This window comes from Crinia signifera, chromosome 3, assembly GCF_055691185.1.
Source record: "Crinia signifera chromosome 3, ASM5569118v1, whole genome shotgun sequence".
NCBI lineage: Eukaryota > Metazoa > Chordata > Amphibia > Anura > Myobatrachidae > Crinia > Crinia signifera.
The window spans coordinates 205,609,078-205,631,216 of NC_139219.1; the positions used below are offsets into that span (position 1 = coordinate 205,609,078).

A 22,139-nucleotide genomic window follows, 5' to 3' on the forward strand; every position below is an offset into this window, starting at 1 on the left:
GTTTCATATGTCTCCCGGCAGAACACACACGTCTGGTGACGCGTTACCCGGAAGGGGCACGCGTCAGAATATGGCAACTTGTTGATTGGTTTAGGAGGTGACACGCACGAGGGACCGCCTACAATGGCGGCGTGCGTTCCATATGAGTGTGAACCGGCTGTTTCAGCTTTGGTGAGTTATATACGGTATTACACATTGCTTTACCTTATTAGTTGACTTATGTATGACAGTCCTATGTAGTGAGGAATATGTGAGAGTTGTGCAGGTGCACCCACAGTGATAATATACGTATATGTCATGGTTAATTTCCGGTCCCCACATGTGGGGTTAATTGGTGTAATTAAGACCAGATAAAAGTGAGCAGCATGCAGCATGAGATCAGTTGCTTTCTCTGTGAGATCCAGGACGCCATGATTAAGGGCCCCGTTGGGTCCGAAACGTCGGCATACTTGTTGTACATGATGGAATAATAAAAAGAAGCATTGCCTTACAGCTGCTTGGTGAGTGCCCTGATTCTAAGTGACTTTATACATATATATATATATATATATATATATATATATATATATATATCAACAAAGTCCAGTATTCAAATAGAACCACTGAGGAGGGCACTCACCAATCAATTGCAAAAGATGATTTATTCAGGAAAAATCCATATGTCGACGTTTCGACCCTAAACGGGTCATTATCAAGACTGTAAAACAGCAGCAGTATACCAGCAGAAGGATAATGGGATACATTATCCCATTATCCTTCTGCTGGTATACTGCTACTGTTTTACAGTCTTGATAATGACCCGTTTAGGGTCGAAACGTCGACATATGGATTTTTCCTGAATAAATCATCTTTTGCAATTGATTGGTGAGTGCCCTCCTCAGTGGTTCTATTTGAATACTGGACTTTGTTGCTAGATTTGGATTTCCCCCTTAGGATCTCTCTAAAGGTGCACCCCACGACTAAGTTCACCCCTGGATGTGAGTAAGGACCCTCTATATTGTGTATATATATATATATATATATATATATAAATAAAGGGCCACACACTGCGCTAAATGTACTAAGAATAGGAGCAGCAACCATGAAGGGGTCCTCTGTTAGATGAGACCCGGTTATAGAAATTGAAAAAAGATAGGGGTTTCACGGTGCGCTAAACCTTATACTATTGCACAGAATGAAATTCGGTCACAGTAAAAAAATGTCTTTAATAAAACTGCCCACAGGGCATAGCAGTATACAATGAAGGTTATAGTAGTACAATTGCAGGGAATTGATAACAACGAGTATCCTCTTATACAATATACATTATAATGTAGGCGGATATTGCAGTTTGCCCATTAGCCCTATATATATATATATATATATATATATATATATATATATATATATATATATATATATATATAGGAAAACATCATATCCAGCGGACATAATTAAGGCAGCACTCCTTGTAAAGATGCAAAAGAGATTTTTATTTCATGTGGCAAAAGTTCTTAGCCAATTTGGACTGGGATGCAACTGATGGCAGTTTAGAGGCATTAACACATCAATGGATCTATTCACCAAAGCAGAGCATGATCACACAGTCGGCAGCAGTCAACAGAACCGTTTCGGCTTATCCAGCCTTCATCCTGGACTGACCCACAAAGAATGAGTGCACCAGTCCAGTATATAAGGCTTCCACTAAATTGAATAATGAGAGGCTGAGCTACTCAGGTGCATTCGGTTGTAGTGTTGGGAGGGGTATATATTTGAATAAAATTGCTCATTTAGCTGTCCTGCTTTTTATTAAGCAACTTGGACTTACAGTATATTAGGTCATCCATCTTTTTGGTGTCCTTTGCTGTGCACCCAGCTATTCTATTGCACTGGGATGTGAGTGCGGATCTACCTGGATATATATATATATATATATTCACACGCACATGCAGCGGGGGTTTCCAATTATCTGGAAACCCCCCCCCTGCCTACCGATCTATCGGCGCAGTTACTTTTTGTTTTTCAAGAGGGCGAAGCAGGGGCCAGCCGCATAAAGAGCTGAGGCTGCTGGGGGGGTTTGCATGTATAAAAAAATGTGCTGGCTCTGACTTTCTTTTATCTGGAAGCTGGGAAAGTGCTGGGGTGAGAGGGTTTGGTGCAGCCTATGTTACAACTTATTGTGACATGTGCTTTAAATTATGTTTTTATGTGAAACAGGTGTGTGTGTGTCATCTGTGTGTATACATGCTATGTATGTGTGTGTAGGTTGTTTGTCTGTATACTGTGTGTGTCAATTGTGTATACTATATGTGTGCCAGTTGTCTGTATGCATGTATACAATTTGTGTGTGTGTGTGTGTGTCAGCTGTCTGTATGTATTCTGTATGTGTGTGTCGTCTGTGTGTATGTATACTATGTTTGTGTCTCCTGTATGTTGTATGTGTACTATGGGGGTTATTCTAGTTCACGCTTTCTAACAAACTCCTTCTTAGATGGACAAAACCATGTGCACTGCAGGCGGGGCAGATGTTACTTGTGCAGAGAGAATTAGATTTGGGTGGAGTTTTGCATCAAAGTGAGATCTATATTGCAGTGTAAAAATAAAGCAGTCAGTATTTACCCTGCACAGAAACAAATTAACTCACCCATATCTAATTCTCTCTGCACAAGTAACATCTGCCCCCCCCTGCAGTGCACATGGTTTTGTCCATCTAAGAAGGATTTTGTCAGAAAGAGTGAACTAGAATAAGGCCCTATGTGTTTGTGTGTCGACTTTGTGTATGTGTACTACAGTACACATACACAATAAATAAATTTTTAATTGGTTGTTTGAATCAGCGCTGCCTCTGAAACTTTTTCTTTCTTGTTTCTGTGTCTAAGGGGCTGGGGTGTCCCCTTATCAGAGACAGCAGCAGATTCAATTATATAGATTTGCGCTCTACCATCTTTTTTCCTTACTACAGTATGTGTTGGAGGTGTACAGTATTTACACTTGGTGTTTGTGGGTATATGTATTGCATATATGTTTGTGTGTTGGCTGTGTGTATGTATAGTATTGGAAGGGTAGCCAAGTGTTCCAGACCTTTATGTATGTATGTACACAGTGTTGCAAGTAAGGGGGTACGGCGTGGTACGGAGTACCTGTAAGAAATATGTTGCAGGTACGCAGTACCACTTACCCCTGATCCACTGTCATTTCTATTTTCATTTTAAGTCTAAATATAATGCATCTGCAGCCCGCCCACCCAGCGTTATGATTGGTGCTGTATGCAGCTACCGGCAACTGCTGATTTAGCCTGTCACACTGACTGGCATCAGCAGCGCCGACAGCATGAAGAGCAGGCTCCACTATTGTAAGCACAAGCTGCCTGGCTCTCCCCCAAGCAAGAGCCAACCCACCCCCAGTCATTCCCAGTTTCTCATTCCCTGTCTCCTGTGTCCACGCCTCTATTGTCATTTAGTCACTCCTCTAGCTTTGTGTGACCACGCCCCCTGATGACACATGACCATGCCCATTTTTGGTGGAGGCTATCAGTACCACCAAGAAAAAAATTCTACTTGCACCACTGTGTATGTATGTATGTATGCTTTGTGTATGTATGTATGTATTTATTCTGTGTATATATGTATGTACAGATGAATTTATTTATGTATGTATGCATGCATGCACACACACACACATATATATTAGGCAACATGTCATGATATAATTTAATTATTAAGATAATATGTGTGTGCGCATGCGGAAACTCCCTCATGAGTATCGTGCGTTTGCCCCTGATATGAATGTTACACTGTAACACAAACCATTTATTATTTAGTATATACATTTGCAACATTGTACTTGACCACCCAAATCTAATTCTCTCTGCACAAGTTACATCTGCCCCACCTGCAGTGCACATGGTTTTGTCCATCTAAGAAGGAATTTGTCAGAAAGAGTGAACCAAAATAACCCCCATTGTTATTTTGCCCCTTGAATTTACATAACAGACTGTATGTCTGTTTTGCACTCATAATTATATTATATTATACAGTATGTTCAGGTTGAACAATTGTAAAGTAACTCTAGATTCATATGTCTGTAAATGCTCCAAAATAAGTTTTTAATATGACATATGATAAATGGGTAACATAAGCTGTTCCATAATCAGTGAAGAAATACTACTAATATGAAAAGAATTCCCTCTTTAAAGAATGACAAATGGGGTATGCAAGTGTCTCAGAAAAATGTTAACCTGAAAAATTCATGTAACAGGAACACATAATCTAATAAAACAATTGCATGCTAGTTGTAAAATATCCAGGTTTTCCCATAAAATATTTGGCATGGAACACAGTCTTTATGATGACAGCGAGGCAATACATGAACTGCAAGAATGTGGGATAATATGGAAGATAATTCCTGTAATATTTTAGCTGAAAACTAGCACCTTCATCTTCTAATTGAACTGGCCATTATATACCACTGCACATACTGATGTGTATCTGCTGTACCTGATTACTTGTCCAGATCAATCATTCGCAGCCTATTGAGTAAAGCATGATTTATATCATTTTGTGGCCAGTGATCTAAAAAGTTAAATCTGAAGTACAAAAAGTAGGGAGCAGAGTCTTAGATTTTGGTCAAAGGGAAGGAGTGTTGGTATTGTGATCCCCAACAAAATGCCAACAGCGACATCATGACATAAAGTATCCGGTGGTGTATTTTAACCTTTACCAACACCTCTAGCAGCCTAACCCTAAAAGGCCCTGTACTTCCTGCAGCCTAACCCTCCACATAGTTCCTAACTCTAACCCCAGTACTTACCACGGGGTCAAAATGACACATCTGTGTGCTGGAATAGGTTCTAGTTAAGGAACCTGCCATAAGTGTATAACGAGTAATGCCTTGTGCTGTGCGTAATAAAGACTTACATAGTGCTACTACTTCACACATTTATCTTAAGCCGTGAAGTCAGTTTATGAGCACCCATTGAACTTCCATCTGCATTGTTAGTTTGAAAAACTCAAATGTAGGGCAAGCATAATAGCCAGAGAGGCTATTAAGACAAAATATTGCTGCCAGTCTGTTGCAGTGTGTGTGTGTGTGTGTGTGTGTGTGTGTGTGGGGGGTTAATTACAGGACTGCAATTTTACAAGCTTTTCCCTGGCTTGCACAGGGCGGGATTTCACCCTGGCTGGCGGCAATTACCTGCCCACATGTCTATACAAATTAGCAGAGAATCAATCAGGTCTGAAGAACCCACAGTGTATGGAATTCCCACCATTATGCTGGGATAGAATTTGTAAATTCTTGCCCTAAACTTGTAAGCAGCTTATTATGGGGGTTATTCTGGTTCACTCGGAAAGGCACAATCACTCTCTAATGGACAAAACCATATGCACTGCAGCTGATGTAACATGTGCAGAGAGAGTTAGATTTGGCTGGGGGTTGTACTTCAAACTGATATCTATATTGCAGTGTAAAAAAATAAAGAAGCCAGTATTTACCCTGTACAGAAAAACACCCAAATCTAACTTTCTCTGCACATGTTACATCAGCCCCACCTGCAGTGCATACAGGGCCGGTGGAAGGTTTCTTGACACCCTAGGCAAAAATTTTGCCAACTGCCCCTGCCCCTCCCCCATGCAAATCTGCGAATGAATTGCAAATGCATCATATTCGTATTAGCAGTTCCTGGGTGTAAGTTTGAGGCTGCCACTAATATGGAAGTGGTCAGTGCTGATCACCACAATAAAAACACCTGCCCATGCCAGCGATTTTTAAACACACCCAGAAAATGCCATATATAAATATGAATGGATGTAACATGTGCAGAGAGAGTTACATTTGGGTGTTTTATTGTTTCTGTGCAGGGTAAATATTGGCTGCTTTATTTTTACACTGCAATATAGATATCAGTTTGAAGTAAACCCCCCACCCAAATCGAACTCTCTCTACACATGTAACCACCTGCAGTGCACATGGTTTTGACCATTAGGGAGTGATTGTGCCTTTCCAAGTGAATCATAATAACCCCCATATATGTAGTCCTTACCGAATTAGGTCTTATGTCAGCATGCTCTTCAGAGTATGATACCATACTTTATCATCATACCCTGGCGTTAAACTCTCAGCCACATGTTGCAGCACCATTCCGCACATGTCAGTTGGTGCAGCTCTCAAGTGAGCAGTGAAAGTAAATACACTGCATTATTGATTTCAAACCCATAGAACAACTTACTAAGTCCCCACCAGTCCAGTCTGCTCCATTCAGCAGCCACCGGTAAATTCAGAAATGCAGTAACTGTGGGCATGTGTACTGGCAGCAATGTTTAAAAAAAAAAAAAAAAAGATTGAAAATGCTGGGGATTGCTAAGTCTCTATGACCCCTTGGAAGGGTTTGTATATAGATAATATAATGTAGGAAAATGTGGGTAACCTTTTTTCAAAGAGGGTGTGCATAAATAAAGGCTAACAATTGGTGCTTACCAGGCATTGTTCCCATGTACACAGGGCCGTACTGGCTCAAATGTACTGGGAAACTTCCCAGTAGGTCTAACAGCCTGGACCCCCAGCCCACCCTCTCAGTAACATCGATGAGTATTTGACATTTGATTCTACCTGGAACCATAGCAAACATGAACCACTGGGTGTTAAGCCTGCATCAGGAAACATGGGCATGGGAATTACGCTAGCCAACACCAACATGCTCATAGTACCTTCTATATCACCCTCAATCTCCACCTCTATAGGTTTTTACCTACCTCATGGTGAAGAGACGGAGCTTATCTTGGCTCTTCTTTATTCTCAGCATTGCAGCATTATGACAATGATAACTGCATTGGTGATGGCAGTTGCGCACAGAGTAAGAAGAGGTACATAATCAGTGGCGGCTCCAGAGGTGGGGATGCAGCACAGTCCAATATTGAAATAATGGAGCCACATCGCATACACAGAAATTTGCATCAGTTAATGTTCTGTATATAAAAACTCACCATTTGTGCCTGTGCATCTGACAAAATCAGCCCTATTCTAGGCAATGCGACATGATAGAGTCCAAAGCATCTGGTATTTATAAGAGCCTATGAAAAGTTAACACTGTTTCTGAACAATTATATGTTTTTTATGTCTTTTTATAACTGTATATGCATGCTACGTGTACAAATAATAATTACAGACAATATTACATAATGTGTTCAGTCATTACCAATAAAGTGTGTCCATTTATTATACCAGGGGTGGCCAAACCTGTCCTCAGGATCTACCAACAGTTCATGTTTTTCAGGCGACCTGTGGATCTTTAGTAGAAATGAATGCAGCATGTCTGAAAATGTGACAGTTAGTAATGACTACAGCTGTGCAGCAGCTAGGTGATATGGAAACTGTGGATTGTTGGTAGAATTGGAGGACCGGTTTGGCCACCCCTGCACTATTTTATGAATCTAGCTCTGTTTTGATAAACTCCGTAAATATTTTGACAGACCTATATTCATAACATAATCTTATCTAGCTTGCCAATATTCAGGGTATATCTGGGTATTATTGGACCCTGTATTATTCTTCTATTATCACTTACAGTATTTAAAAACAAAAGACAAAAACAAAAAAACTCAACACGCCCTTCATACCTGTTTGTACTATTGGATGTCAGATTCTTCAATCTGTCACCTTCCATTCTTCTGCTTTGTTCTATTGTGAAGATAACACTATCTATGGCCAAAATGAATGATAGTTTTCATAACACATCTTAATGTTATTACCTTGTATTTGACTTATTTTCAGCTTGCACCTTTCATCAGAATATCATTGCCAAATGTCTGCATGCAATATAGCAAAGATGTATGGTTCTTGTCTGAAATCTTTTTGAATGAAAGGTGGTAATGAACGCTGGAAAGAAACATATAAAGAAGAGTTATAAGAACACAACTTTTTATGTTATCATTTAAAAATTCGGTACTTGTTTCCTAGCACGGCCACAATCTTATGGATCGTGTACCTTTAAGTTAAGGTACACGATCCACATGATGGACCCGATTTCCTTTGAAATCAGGTCCATTTTGCCGGCTAAGACACAATATCGGGGGCATCGCGTCGGTCGGGACCATTAACATTGGTCCCGACGCGACCGACGCGATGCCCCCGATTTTTCCATAGGCTTCAATGTTAAAAAATATTTTAACATTGAAATCGTGTCGGGAAAGGTAAAATATCGGGGGCATCGCGTCGGTCGGGACCATTAACATTGGTCCCGACGCGATGCCCCCGATTTTTCCATAGGTTTCAATGTTAAAATATTTTTTAACATTGAAATCGTGAGAAAATGTGAAAAATGTGAAATGGGCCAATATGACCCATTTCACATTATAGATGTCCCCGTCGTCACCCCACGAAAGACGCCAACCCGAAGCGTGGCGAGCGCAGCGAGCCCGCGAGGGGCGGCGGTGCGCGTCCTCCGACCTTTTCATTCCCCTACTATCCACTAGGGCATGGAGTGAGAATAGAATAGTGTGGCGAGCGCAGCGAGCCACCGAGCCCGAAGCGTGGCAAGCGCAGCGAGCCCCGCGAGGGGACACGGATACCTTCACAGGTAAACGCGTCCCTTCGCGGGCTTCACAGGTATCCGCATCCCCTCGCGGGGCTCGCTGCGCTCGCCACGCTTCGGGCTCGGTGGCTCGCTGCGCTCTCCACACTATTCTATTCTCACTCCACGCCCTAGTGGATAGTAGGGGAATGAAAAGGTCGGAGGACGCGCACCGCCGCCCCTCGCGGGCTCGCTGCGCTCGCCACGCTTCGGGTTGCCGTCTATCGTGGGGTGGGGTTGACGTCGTTAAATTTGGGGGTCTAGGGAATATTTTACATTGAATCCAATGTAAAATCGGGTCCCAGGGACCCGAATTACATTTCATTCAATTAAAAAATCGAAATACACAAAATATGAACCAGTAAAAAAATTTAATTAAAAAATCGGGTCGAAAATCGGGTCGGTCGCGTCGATCGCATCGCATGCGACCAAATTGCATGCGATGCGATCGGCCCGATTTTTCCGACACGACCACCCCGATGTAAATCGGTGTGGCCGTGCTAGGAAACAAGTACCCAAAATTCTATATCACGTACACATACAGGATATTAGGTAATATAACAGACTCAGTTTACACAGTAGCAAGAATGGGGGTGATTCATATTCATAAGTACCTTTCCGCAGTGGTGGGATTCAAATAAATTAACAACAGGTTCTATGATCTAATGACCATTTTTAATATGCCAAAAGATATACTGAAAGGAAGTGCTTCCCGCCGCGCAAACCAACTGCAGAGGAGTAGTGTGTAGTCGTTTTTCCACATAGTGAAATTTGTGTTAGTTGGATATTGAATCTTCACTTGTAGTTACAATATAATCAGGGAATGATTAAGGATTCCAGCTGCCCTAGGCTAATACATGCATGTTGTCAGGGGGGTTACATGCAGTTTACCAGGGGGTAACTCCTGGCAAACTGCATGTAACCTGCATGGTGCTCAAAACACAACAGCGCTCCTGGTACAGTATATAGAGTATATGCACTTCTGGGTAACGCTGGGTGCGCTGCCTTCCTCTGACAGATGCTACAGGTCTAGTAGGACCACTAGTGTTTGTCTCTAAGAAAGCGGCAGCCATTTTTGGGAAGCTGTTTTGAAGATTCCATGCTGTCCACATGGAATCTGCAGAGATCCGTCTCCCCTTCGCCATGCTGCCCCCCCCCCCCCAATACCCAGTGCTCCAGGCTGCAGCCTATTGGTTGATCAGGCCCTGATTATAATGGAAGGTTCTATATCTGGTGTTGAAGTATTTCTATAGATGTGCCTTGCATGCATTACATTTGATGCATACGTAGATTACACATAATATGTTACTCTGGTTACTATTGCTGTACATTAACTGTTAAATGAAAACAACTTAAAAAGGACATTGGGTGCATTTTGGTTTAGTGCCTGTTACTATAAAATATAACATTAATAATAAAAGCATCTGTTTTTTACCTTTTCACACCGATAAAACACACATGGGCCTGATGTTCTACACTCTTTGTACCCCTCATTTACTTTGTTGTAGGGTTTCCTAAGAGCTATGGCACTATTACAGACTATAATAATGCATAAGATTTATGAAACGTGAGTTAAATCTCACTTTAATTAACCCCTTCATGACAGAGCCAGTTTGTGCCTTCATGACAGAGCCCTTTTTTTCAAATCTGACATGTCTCACTTAAGTGGGGATAACTTTTTTTTGCTTTTACTTATCCCAGTGATGTTGAGATTGTTTTCTCGTGACACATTGTACTTCAAGTTAGTGGTAAATTTTGGTCGATACAGTCTGTGTTTTTTTGTGAAAAATACCAAAATATCGTGAAAAAATGGAAAATTTAACAATATGCAAAATGTCACATTTTCTGCTTGTGAGACAAATAATCATACCACTCAAAATAGTTAATAACTAACAAAGACCATATGTCTACTTTATGTTGCAATCATTATTTCAACCTCCTTTTCATTTTTTTGGACACTAGGAGGCTTCAAATATGACTAGCAAATTCTCAAATTTTCAAGAAAATTTCAAACACTGATTTTTTTAGGGACCAGTTCAGTTCTGATGTGACTTTGAGGGACTTGTATGTGAGACACCCCCATAAATGATGCCATTTCAAAAACTGCACCCCTCACAGTATTCAAAACAGCATTTTGGAAGTTTGTTAACCCTTTAGGTGTTTCACAGGAATTAAAACAAAGTGTAGGTGAAATTTCAAAATTTCTTTTTTTTTGCAGAGTTTCAATTTTAATACATTTTTCTAACGAATACAGTAGATTTTACTAGAGAAATGTGACTAAAAATTGATTCCCCCAATTCTTTTGTTTTAAAAAATATCCTATATGTGGCCCTAGTGTGCACGTTGACTAAACCACAGGCTTCATAATAGAAGGAGCACCTACTTGATTTTGGAGCCTCCTTTTTATGAGATTTTTTTTTAGGCACCATGTAGGTTTCTAGGCACCATAAGTGCTAAAAGTTAGGAACCTCCCCCACAAGTCACCCCATTTTGCAATCTACACCCCTCAGGGAATTCATCTAGGGGTATAGTGTACATTTCAAACCCCCAGGGGTTTCACCAATTTTGGTACAACTGGGATGTGAAAATGGAAAATTACATTTTTTTACACAAACATGCAGTTCTGGCTCCAAATTTTTCATTTTCACAAGGAATGAAGGAGACAAAGCACCCCAAAATCTGTGCCCCAATTTCTTCCGAGTACGGCAATGCCTCACATGTGACCAAAAAATACCAGTTGGGTGCATGGCAGGACTCAGAAGGGAAGGAGTGATTTTTGGATTTTGCAGCACAGATTTTGGTGGAATGAATGGTGGGTGCTATGTTGCACCAATACAGTGGAACCCCCCCACAAGTCACCCCATTTTGCAAAGTACACCCCTCAGGGAATTCATCTAGGGGTATAGTGTACATTTCAAACCCCCAGGGGTTTCACCAATTTTGATACAACTGGGCAGTGAAAATGAAAAATTACATTTTTTACACAAAAATGCAGTTCTGGCTCAAAATTTTTCATTTTCACAAGGAATAAAGGAGACAAAGCACCCCAAAATCTGTGCCCCCATTTCTCCCGAGTACGGCAATGCCTCACATGTGACCAAAAAATACCAGTTGGGCGCATGGCAGGACTCAGAAGGGAAGGAGTGATTTTTGGATTTTGCAGCACAGATTTTGGTGGAATGAATGGTGGGTGCCATGTTGCATTAGCAAGACTCCCAAAGCACCAATACAGTGGAACCCCCCCACAAGTCACCCCATTATGCAAAGTACACCCCTCAGGGAATTCATCTAGCGGTATAGTGTACATTTCAAACCCCCAGGGGTTTCACCAATTGTGGTACAACTGGGCTGTGAAAATGAAAAATTACATTTTTTTACACAAAAATGTACTTCTGGCTCAAAATTTTTCATTTTCACAAGGAATGAAGGAGACAAAGCACCCCAAAATCTGTGCCCCCATTTCTCCCGAGTACGGCAATGCCTCACATGTGACCAAAAAATACCAGTTGGGCGCATGGCAGGACTCAGAAGGGAAGGAGTGATTTTTGGATTTGGCAGCACAGATTTTGGTGGAATGAATGGTGGGTGCCATGTTGCATTAGCAAGACTCCCAAAGCACCAATACAGTGGAACCCCCCCACAAGTCACCCCATTTTGCAAAGTACACCCCTCAGGGAATTCATCTAGGGGTATAGTGTACATTTCAAACCCCCAGAGGTTTCACCAATTTTGGTACAACTGGGCTGTGAAAATGAAAAATTACATTTTTTTACACAAAAATGTACTTCTGGCTCAAAATTTTTCATTTTCACAAGGAATGAAGGAGACAAAGCACCCCAAAATCTGTGCCCCCATTTCTCCAGAGTACGGCAATGCCTCACATGTGACCAAAAAATACCAGTTGGGTGCATGGCAGGACTCAGAAGGGAAGGAGTGATTTTTGGATTTTGGAGCACAGATTTTGGTGGAATGAATGGTGGGTGCTATGTTGCATTACCAATACAGTGGAACCCCCCCACAATTGACCCCATTTTGCAAACTACACCCCTCAGGGAATTCATCTAGGGGTATAGTGTACATTTCAAACCCCCAGAGGTTTCACCAATTTTGGTACAACTGGGCTGTGAAAATGAAAAATTACATTTTTTTACACAAAAATGTACTTCTGGCTCAAAATTTTTCATTTTCACAAGGAATGAAGGAGACAAAGCACCCCAAAATCTGTGCCCCCATTTCTCCCGAGTACGGCAATGCCTCACATGTGACCAAAAAATACCAGTTGGGCGCATGGCAGGACTCAGAAGGGAAAGAGTGATTTTTGGATTTGGCAGCACAGATTTTGGTGGAATGAATGGTGGGTGCCATGTTCCATTAGCAAGACTCCCAAAGCACCAATACAGTGGAACCCCCCCACAAGTCACCCCATTTTGCAAAGTACACCCCTCAGGGAATTCATCTAGGGGTATAGTGTACATTTCAAACCCCCAGGGGTTTCACCAATTGTGGTACAACTGGGCTGTGAAAATGAAAAATTACATTTTTTTACACAAAAATGTACTTCTGGCTCAAAATTTTTCATTTTCACAAGGAATGAAGGAGACAAAGCACCCCAAAATCTGTGCCCCCATTTCTCCCGAGTACGGCAATGCCTCACATGTGACCAAAAAATACCAGTTGGGCGCATGGCAGGACTCAGAAGGGAAGGAGTGATTTTTGGATTTGGCAGCACAGATTTTGGTGGAATGAATGGTGGGTGCCATGTTGCATTAGCAAGACTCCCAAAGCACCAATACAGTGGAACCCCCCCACAAGTCACCCCATTTTGCAAAGTACACCCCTCAGGGAATTCATCTAGGGGTATAGTGTACATTTCAAACCCCCAGGGGTTTCACCAATTGTGGTACAACTGGGCTGTGAAAATGAAAAATTTAATTTTTTTACACAAAAATGTACTTCTGGCTCAAAATTTTTCATTTTCACAAGGAATGAAGGAGACAAAGCACCCCAAAATCTGTGCCCCCATTTCTCCAGAGTACGGCAATGCCTCACATGTGACCAAAAAATACCAGTTGGGTGCATGGCAGGACTCAGAAGGGAAGGAGTGATTTTTGGATTTTGGAGCACAGATTTTGGTGGAATGAATGGTGGGTGCTATGTTGCATTACCAATACAGTGGAACCCCCCCACAAGTGACCCCATTTTGCAAACTACACCCCTCAGGGAATTCATCTAGGGGTATAGTGTACATTTCAAACCCCCAGAGGTTTCACCAATTTTGGTACAACTGGGCTGTGAAAATGAAAAATTACATTTTTTTACACAAAAATGTACTTCTGGCTCAAAATTTTTCATTTTCACAAGGAATGAAGGAGACAAAGCACCCCAAAATCTGTGCCCCCATTTCTCCAGAGTATGGCAATGCCTCACATGTGACCAAAAAATACCAGTTGGGTGCATGGCAGGACTCAGAAGGGAAGGAGTGATTTTTGGATTTTGGAGCACAGATTTTGGTGGAATGAATGGTGGGTGCTATGTTGCATTACCAATACAGTGGAACCCCCCCACAAGTGACCCCATTTTGCAAACTAAACCCCTCAGGGAATTCATCTAGGGGTATAGTGTACATTTCAAACCCCCAGGGGTTTCACCAATTTTGGTACAACTGGGCTGTGAAAATGAAAAATTACATTTTTTTACACAAAAATGTACTTCTGGCTCAAAATTTTTCATTTTCACAAGGAATGAAGGAGACAAAGCACCCCAAAATCTGTGCCCCCATTTCTCCAGAGTACGGCAATGCCTCACATGTGACCAAAAAATACCAGTTGGGTGCATGGCAGGACTCAGAAGGGAAGGAGTGATTTTTGGATTTTGGAGCACAGATTTTGGTGGAATGAATGGTGGGTGCTATGTTGCATTACCAATACAGTGGAACCCCCCCACAAGTGACCCCATTTTGCAAACTACACCCCTCAGGGAATTCATCTAGGGGTATAGTGTACATTTCAAACCCCCAGAGGTTTCACCAATTTTGGTACAACTGGGCTGTGAAAATGAAAAATTACATTTTTTTACACAAAAATGTACTTCTGGCTCAAAATTTTTCATTTTCACAAGGAATGAAGGAGACAAAGCACCCCAAAATCTGTGCCCCCATTTCTCCCGAGTACGGCAATGCCTCACATGTGACCAAAAAATACCAGTTGGGCGCATGGCAGGACTCAGAAGGGAAGGAGTGATTTTTGGATTTGGCAGCACAGATTTTGGTGGAATGAATGGTGGGTGCCATGTTGCATTAGCAAGACTCCCAAAGCACCAATACAGTGGAACCCCCCCACAAGTCACCCCATTTTGCAAAGTACACCCCTCAGGGAATTCATCTAGGGGTATAGTGTACATTTCAAACCCCCAGGGGTTTCACCAATTGTGGTACAACTGGGCTGTGAAAATGAAAAATTACATTTTTTTACACAAAAATGTACTTCTGGCTCAAAATTTTTCATTTTCACAAGGAATGAAGGAGACAAAGCACCCCAAAATCTGTGCCCCCATTTCTCCCGAGTACGGCAATGCCTCACATGTGACCAAAAAATACCAGTTGGGCGCATGGCAGGACTCAGAAGGGAAGGAGTGATTTTTGGATTTGGCAGCACAGATTTTGGTGGAATGAATGGTGGGTGCCATGTTGCATTAGCAAGACTCCCAAAGCACCAATACAGTGGAACCCCCCCACAAGTCACCCCATTTTGCAAAGTACACCCCTCAGGGAATTCATCTAGGGGTATAGTGTACATTTCAAACCCCCAGGGGTTTCACCAATTGTGGTACAACTGGGCTGTGAAAATGAAAAATTACATTTTTTTACACAAAAATGTACTTCTGGCTCAAAATTTTTCATTTTCACAAGGAATGAAGGAGACAAAGCACCCCAAAATCTGTGCCCCCATTTCTCCAGAGTACGGCAATGCCTCACATGTGACCAAAAAATACCAGTTGGGTGCATGGCAGGACTCAGAAGGGAAGGAGTGATTTTTGGATTTTGGAGCACAGATTTTGGTGGAATGAATGGTGGGTGCTATGTTGCATTACCAATACAGTGGAACCCCCCCACAAGTGACCCCATTTTGCAAACTACACCCCTCAGGGAATTCATCTAGGGGTATAGTGTACATTTCAAACCCCCAGAGGTTTCACCAATTTTGGTACAACTGGGCTGTGAAAATGAAAAATTACATTTTTTTACACAAAAATGTACTTCTGGCTCAAAATTTTTCATTTTCACAAGGAATGAAGGAGACAAAGCACCCCAAAATCTGTGCCCCCATTTCTCCCGAGTACGGCAATGCCTCACATGTGACCAAAAAATACCAGTTGGGCGCATGGCAGGACTCAGAAGGGAAGGAGTGATTTTTGGATTTGGCAGCACAGATTTTGGTGGAATGAATGGTGGGTGCCATGTTGCATTAGCAAGACTCCCAAAGCACCAATACAGTGGAACCCCCCCACAAGTCACCCCATTTTGCAAAGTACACCCCTCAGGGAATTCATCTAGGGGTATAGTGTACATTTCAAACCCCCAGGGGTTTCACCAATTGTGGTACAACTGGGCTGTGAAAATGAAAAATTACATTTTTTTACACAAAAATGTACTTCTGGCTCAAAATTTTTCATTTTCACAAGGAATGAAGGAGACAAAGCACCCCAAAATCTGTGCCCCCATTTCTCCCGAGTACGGCAATGCCTCACATGTGACCAAAAAATACCAGTTGGGCGCATGGCAGGACTCAGAAGGGAAGGAGTGATTTTTGGATTTGGCAGCACAGATTTTGGTGGAATGAATGGTGGGTGCCATGTTGCATTAGCAAGACTCCCAAAGCACCAATACAGTGGAACCCCCCCACAAGTCACCCCATTTTGCAAAGTACACCCCTCAGGGAATTCATCTAGGGGTATAGTGTACATTTCAAACCCCCAGGGGTTTCACCAATTGTGGTACAACTGGGCTGTGAAAATGAAAAATTTAATTTTTTTACACAAAAATGTACTTCTGGCTCAAAATTTTTCATTTTCACAAGGAATGAAGGAGACAAAGCACCCCAAAATCTGTGCCCCCATTTCTCCAGAGTACGGCAATGCCTCACATGTGACCAAAAAATACCAGTTGGGTGCATGGCAGGACTCAGAAGGGAAGGAGTGATTTTTGGATTTTGGAGCACAGATTTTGGTGGAATGAATGGTGGGTGCTATGTTGCATTACCAATACAGTGGAACCCCCCCACAAGTGACCCCATTTTGCAAACTACACCCCTCAGGGAATTCATCTAGGGGTATAGTGTACATTTCAAACCCCCAGAGGTTTCACCAATTTTGGTACAACTGGGCTGTGAAAATGAAAAATTACATTTTTTTACACAAAAATGTACTTCTGGCTCAAAATTTTTCATTTTCACAAGGAATGAAGGAGACAAAGCACCCCAAAATCTGTGCCCCCATTTCTCCAGAGTATGGCAATGCCTCACATGTGACCAAAAAATACCAGTTGGGTGCATGGCAGGACTCAGAAGGGAAGGAGTGATTTTTGGATTTTGGAGCACAGATTTTGGTGGAATGAATGGTGGGTGCTATGTTGCATTACCAATACAGTGGAACCCCCCCACAAGTGACCCCATTTTGCAAACTAAACCCCTCAGGGAATTCATCTAGGGGTATAGTGTACATTTCAAACCCCCAGGGGTTTCACCAATTTTGGTACAACTGGGCTGTGAAAATGAAAAATTACATTTTTTTACACAAAAATGTACTTCTGGCTCAAAATTTTTCATTTTCACAAGGAATGAAGGAGACAAAGCACCCCAAAATCTGTGCCCCCATTTCTCCAGAGTACGGCAATGCCTCACATGTGACCAAAAAATACCAGTTGGGTGCATGGCAGGACTCAGAAGGGAAGGAGTGATTTTTGGATTTTGGAGCACAGATTTTGGTGGAATGAATGGTGGGTGCTATGTTGCATTACCAATACAGTGGAACCCCCCCACAAGTGACCCCATTTTGCAAACTACACCCCTCAGGGAATTCATCTAGGGGTATAGTGTACATTTCAAACCCCCAGAGGTTTCACCAATTTTGGTACAACTGGGCTGTGAAAATGAAAAATTACATTTTTTTACACAAAAATGTACTTCTGGCTCAAAATTTTTCATTTTCACAAGGAATGAAGGAGACAAAGCACCCCAAAATCTGTGCCCCCATTTCTCCCGAGTACGGCAATGCCTCACATGTGACCAAAAAATACCAGTTGGGCGCATGGCAGGACTCAGAAGGGAAGGAGTGATTTTTGGATTTGGCAGCACAGATTTTGGTGGAATGAATGGTGGGTGCCATGTTGCATTAGCAAGACTCCCAAAGCACCAATACAGTGGAACCCCCCCACAAGTCACCCCATTTTGCAAAGTACACCCCTCAGGGAATTCATCTAGGGGTATAGTGTACATTTCAAACCCCCAGGGGTTTCACCAATTGTGGTACAACTGGGCTGTGAAAATGAAAAATTACATTTTTTTACACAAAAATGTACTTCTGGCTCAAAATTTTTCATTTTCACAAGGAATGAAGGAGACAAAGCACCCCAAAATCTGTGCCCCCATTTCTCCCGAGTACGGCAATGCCTCACATGTGACCAAAAAATACCAGTTGGGCGCATGGCAGGACTCAGAAGGGAAGGAGTGATTTTTGGATTTGGCAGCACAGATTTTGGTGGAATGAATGGTGGGTGCCATGTTGCATTAGCAAGACTCCCAAAGCACCAATACAGTGGAACCCCCCACAAGTCACCCCATTTTGCAAAGTACACCCCTCAGGGAATTCATCTAGGGGTATAGTGTACATTTCAAACCCCCAGGGGTTTCACCAATTGTGGTACAACTGGGCTGTGAAAATGAAAAATTACATTTTTTTACACAAAAATGTACTTCTGGCTCAAAATTTTTCATTTTCACAAGGAATGAAGGAGACAAAGCACCCCAAAATCTGTGCCCCCATTTCTCCAGAGTACGGCAATGCCTCACATGTGACCAAAAAATACCAGTTGGGTGCATGGCAGGACTCAGAAGGGAAGGAGTGATTTTTGGATTTTGGAGCACAGATTTTGGTGGAATGAATGGTGGGTGCTATGTTGCATTACCAATACAGTGGAACCCCCCCACAAGTGACCCCATTTTGCAAACTACACCCCTCAGGGAATTCATCTAGGGGTATAGTGTACATTTCAAACCCCCAGAGGTTTCACCAATTTTGGTACAACTGGGCTGTGAAAATGAAAAATTACATTTTTTTACACAAAAATGTACTTCTGGCTCAAAATTTTTCATTTTCACAAGGAATGAAGGAGACAAAGCACCCCAAAATCTGTGCCCCCATTTCTCCAGAGTATGGCAATGCCTCACATGTGACCAAAAAATACCAGTTGGGTGCATGGCAGGACTCAGAAGGGAAGGAGTGATTTTTGGATTTTGGAGCACAGATTTTGGTGGAATGAATGGTGGGTGCTATGTTGCATTACCAATACAGTGGAACCCCCCCACAAGTGACCCCATTTTGCAAACTACACCCCTCAGGGAATTCATCTAGGGGTATAGTGTACATTTCAAACCCCCAGGGGTTTCACCAATTTTGGTACAACTGGGCTGTGAAAATGAAAAATTACATTTTTTTACACAAAAATGTACTTCTGGCTCAAAATTTTTCATTTTCACAAGGAATGAAGGAGACAAAGCACCCCAAAATCTGTGCCCCCATTTCTCCAGAGTACGGCAATGCCTCACATGTGACCAAAAAATACCAGTTGGGTGCATGGCAGGACTCAGAAGGGAAGGAGTGATTTTTGGATTTTGCAGCTCAGATTCTGGTGGAATGAATGGTGGGTGCTATGTGGCATTAGCAAGACCCCCGAAGAACGGTGAAATGATAAACCTAATAATCCATAGATGTGTGGTATATTTTGAAACACTCCTTTATACATAGGCCGGGTTTGTCGGGGCAAGTTTCACAGTGGAAAATAGTTTCCTTTCTTATTCCCTTTTTATAGCAAACTATGCACCTTTTTTGTGTCCTGCCCTTTCTTGCAGTGGAGGGGATTTCGTTGGGAAAATGCTGCCCTGGTACAATACGGGGGCCAGTACTAGAAGTACTGGGGCCCTCTGCCTGCTGGTTCCCAAATATTAGGCCCTTTATGACTTCCTCTTGAAAGTGCATAAATGTCCCCCTCTGGCCGGTAGAACGGAATAGCACGTAAGCGTTATACAGTGCCATCTGGATGATATACACGGCCAGCTTCTTGTACCAGATATTTGTTTTCCGCAGGGCACTGTACGGCTTCAGTACCTGATCTGAAAGATCCACTCCGCCCATGTACTTATTGTAATCTAGGATACAATTTGGTTTTGAGGTGTGGGTACTGGTACCTCGTACAGGGATGGAGGTGGTACTGTCTCCATGAATTGTTGTCAGTATAAGGACATCCCTCTTGTCCTTATATTTGACCAACAACATATTTTCGGTGCATATTCCCCTGCTTTCACCCCTTCTTAGTACTTGGGCAATGTGCGTTTTGGGGAGGCCTCTTTGGTTCTTGCGCACAGTACCGCAAGCTGCTGTACCTCTTGAACCAAGGGCCTTAAACAGGGGGATGCTGGTGTAAAAGTTATCCATATAGAGGTGATAACCCTTATCCAGGAAGGGGTGCATTAAATCCCAGACAATTTTTCCACTAACACCTACGAGGGAGGGGGGGCATTCTGGCGGTTCAATTCTTGAATCCTTCCCTTCATATACCCTAAACTTGTGGGTGTACCCTGTGGTGCTTTCACACAGCTTATACATTTTTATGCCATACCTTGCCCTCTTACTGGGAAGGTACTGGCGGAATTTAACCCTTCCTTTAAAATGTATAAGGGACTCGTCGATACTAATACATTTATCAGGGATGTATAGCTCTGCAAATTTGGCACTGAAATGATCAATGACCGGCCTGACTTTGAATAGCCTGTCAAAGGTGGGATCATCTCTGGGTGGGCACTGTGCATTATCGGTGTAATGTATAAATTTATGGATTGCCTCAAAACGAGCCCGAGTCATGGCCATACGGTAAAATGGGGTGCTGTACAGAACATCTGTACTCCAATATTGCCTAATTTGTGGCTTTTTTACTATGCCCAAATGAAACACCAGACCCCAAAACGTCATCATCTCTACTGCATCTACAGGGGTCCACCTAGCAAATGATGACGTGGGGTTTTGAGCAATAAACTGCTGGGCATATAAATTAGTTTGGTCCACCATTAAATTTATAAAATCATCAGAGAAAAATAATTTGAAAAAGTCAATTTCTCTGAGACCTGTGGAATCAAATTGGATTCCTGGCATGGCCAAAAACTCAGGAACCTGGGGCTCAAAATTGTCTGGTGGTGGGGTCCATACGAGATCAATTATTGGGGGGGGGTCTCAGCTGCTCTACGGGGGCGTCTTTGAGGGGGTCCCTCATCACCAGAGGAGGAAGAGGAGCTTAAGACGAATCCTTCAAATTCCCCGCTTGCCTCACTGGCTGTGTCAGAGTCAGAGGCAAGCATGGCATATGCCTCCTCCACTGAATACATTCTTCTGGATGACTGGGATGACATTTGGGATGACATTTGGGATGCCATTTTTATTTTTGTGTTACTGGTAGTGAAATGTTTTAACACGTGAATAGTGTAGGGGGGGGTACAAACTTTATTTCAACCCGGGGGGTATGTAGTGTGTAGTGTGTATGTAGTGCAGAAAAAAAAAATACTTTATACAAAAAAAAAAAAAATTGAAGGGGTTAAAAAAAATTTAAAATTGAAGGGGTTAAAAAAAAAAAAATGAAGGGGTTAAAAAAATAAAAAAAAAGGTCCTGCGCCAAAAATTGAGCACAGATGTTGGTCAGTAACGTCCGTCACTGAACAGCGCTCAAAGGCAACAGGAATTTGATAAAAAAAATAAAAAAAAATAAATCAACCCTGTGCCGAAAAAGCTGATCAGTGATGTACGTCACTGATCAGCGCACAGTGGCCACAGGACACCCACAAAATCACAGTGTGTGTAAAAAAAAAATTAAAAAAAGACCCCACAGCACCCACAAAAAAAAAAAAGGTGATCAGTGATGCGACACCAGTGAGGGGCAGCAGGTGCACAACCTTTGGTGCAACTGACAGTGCAACTGGCAGCAACTGACAGGTATATATATAAAAAAAAAAACCTCTGCACCCCCAAAAAGTTGCTGATCACCTCAGATATAGTGATCAGCACAAAAGGCGGGGGCAGCAGACACAAAATTTAGCACTCTCTATCACTCTCTGTCACTATCTCTCTCTATCTCTCTATCTCTCACTATCTATCACTCTATGACACTGCAGCAGCAGCACTGACAGTTATATATATGAAAAATAACCCCTGCACCCCCAAAAAGTTGCTGGGGGTGCACAAAAGGGGGGCAGCAGACACAAAATATAGCAGTCTCTATCACTCTCTGTCACTATCTCTCTCTATCTCTCTATCTCTCTATCTCTCACTATCTATC

At 42.3% G+C, this 22,139-nt stretch overlaps 1 protein-coding gene across 1 annotated transcript in view; it reads left to right on the forward strand.

The window, feature by feature from the left end:
* The window catches only part of COL21A1 (collagen type XXI alpha 1 chain), a 237,019-nt gene that overhangs the window by 158,860 nt on the left and 56,020 nt on the right, over nt 1-22,139 (forward strand). The gene's annotated exons all lie outside the window — the stretch shown is intronic.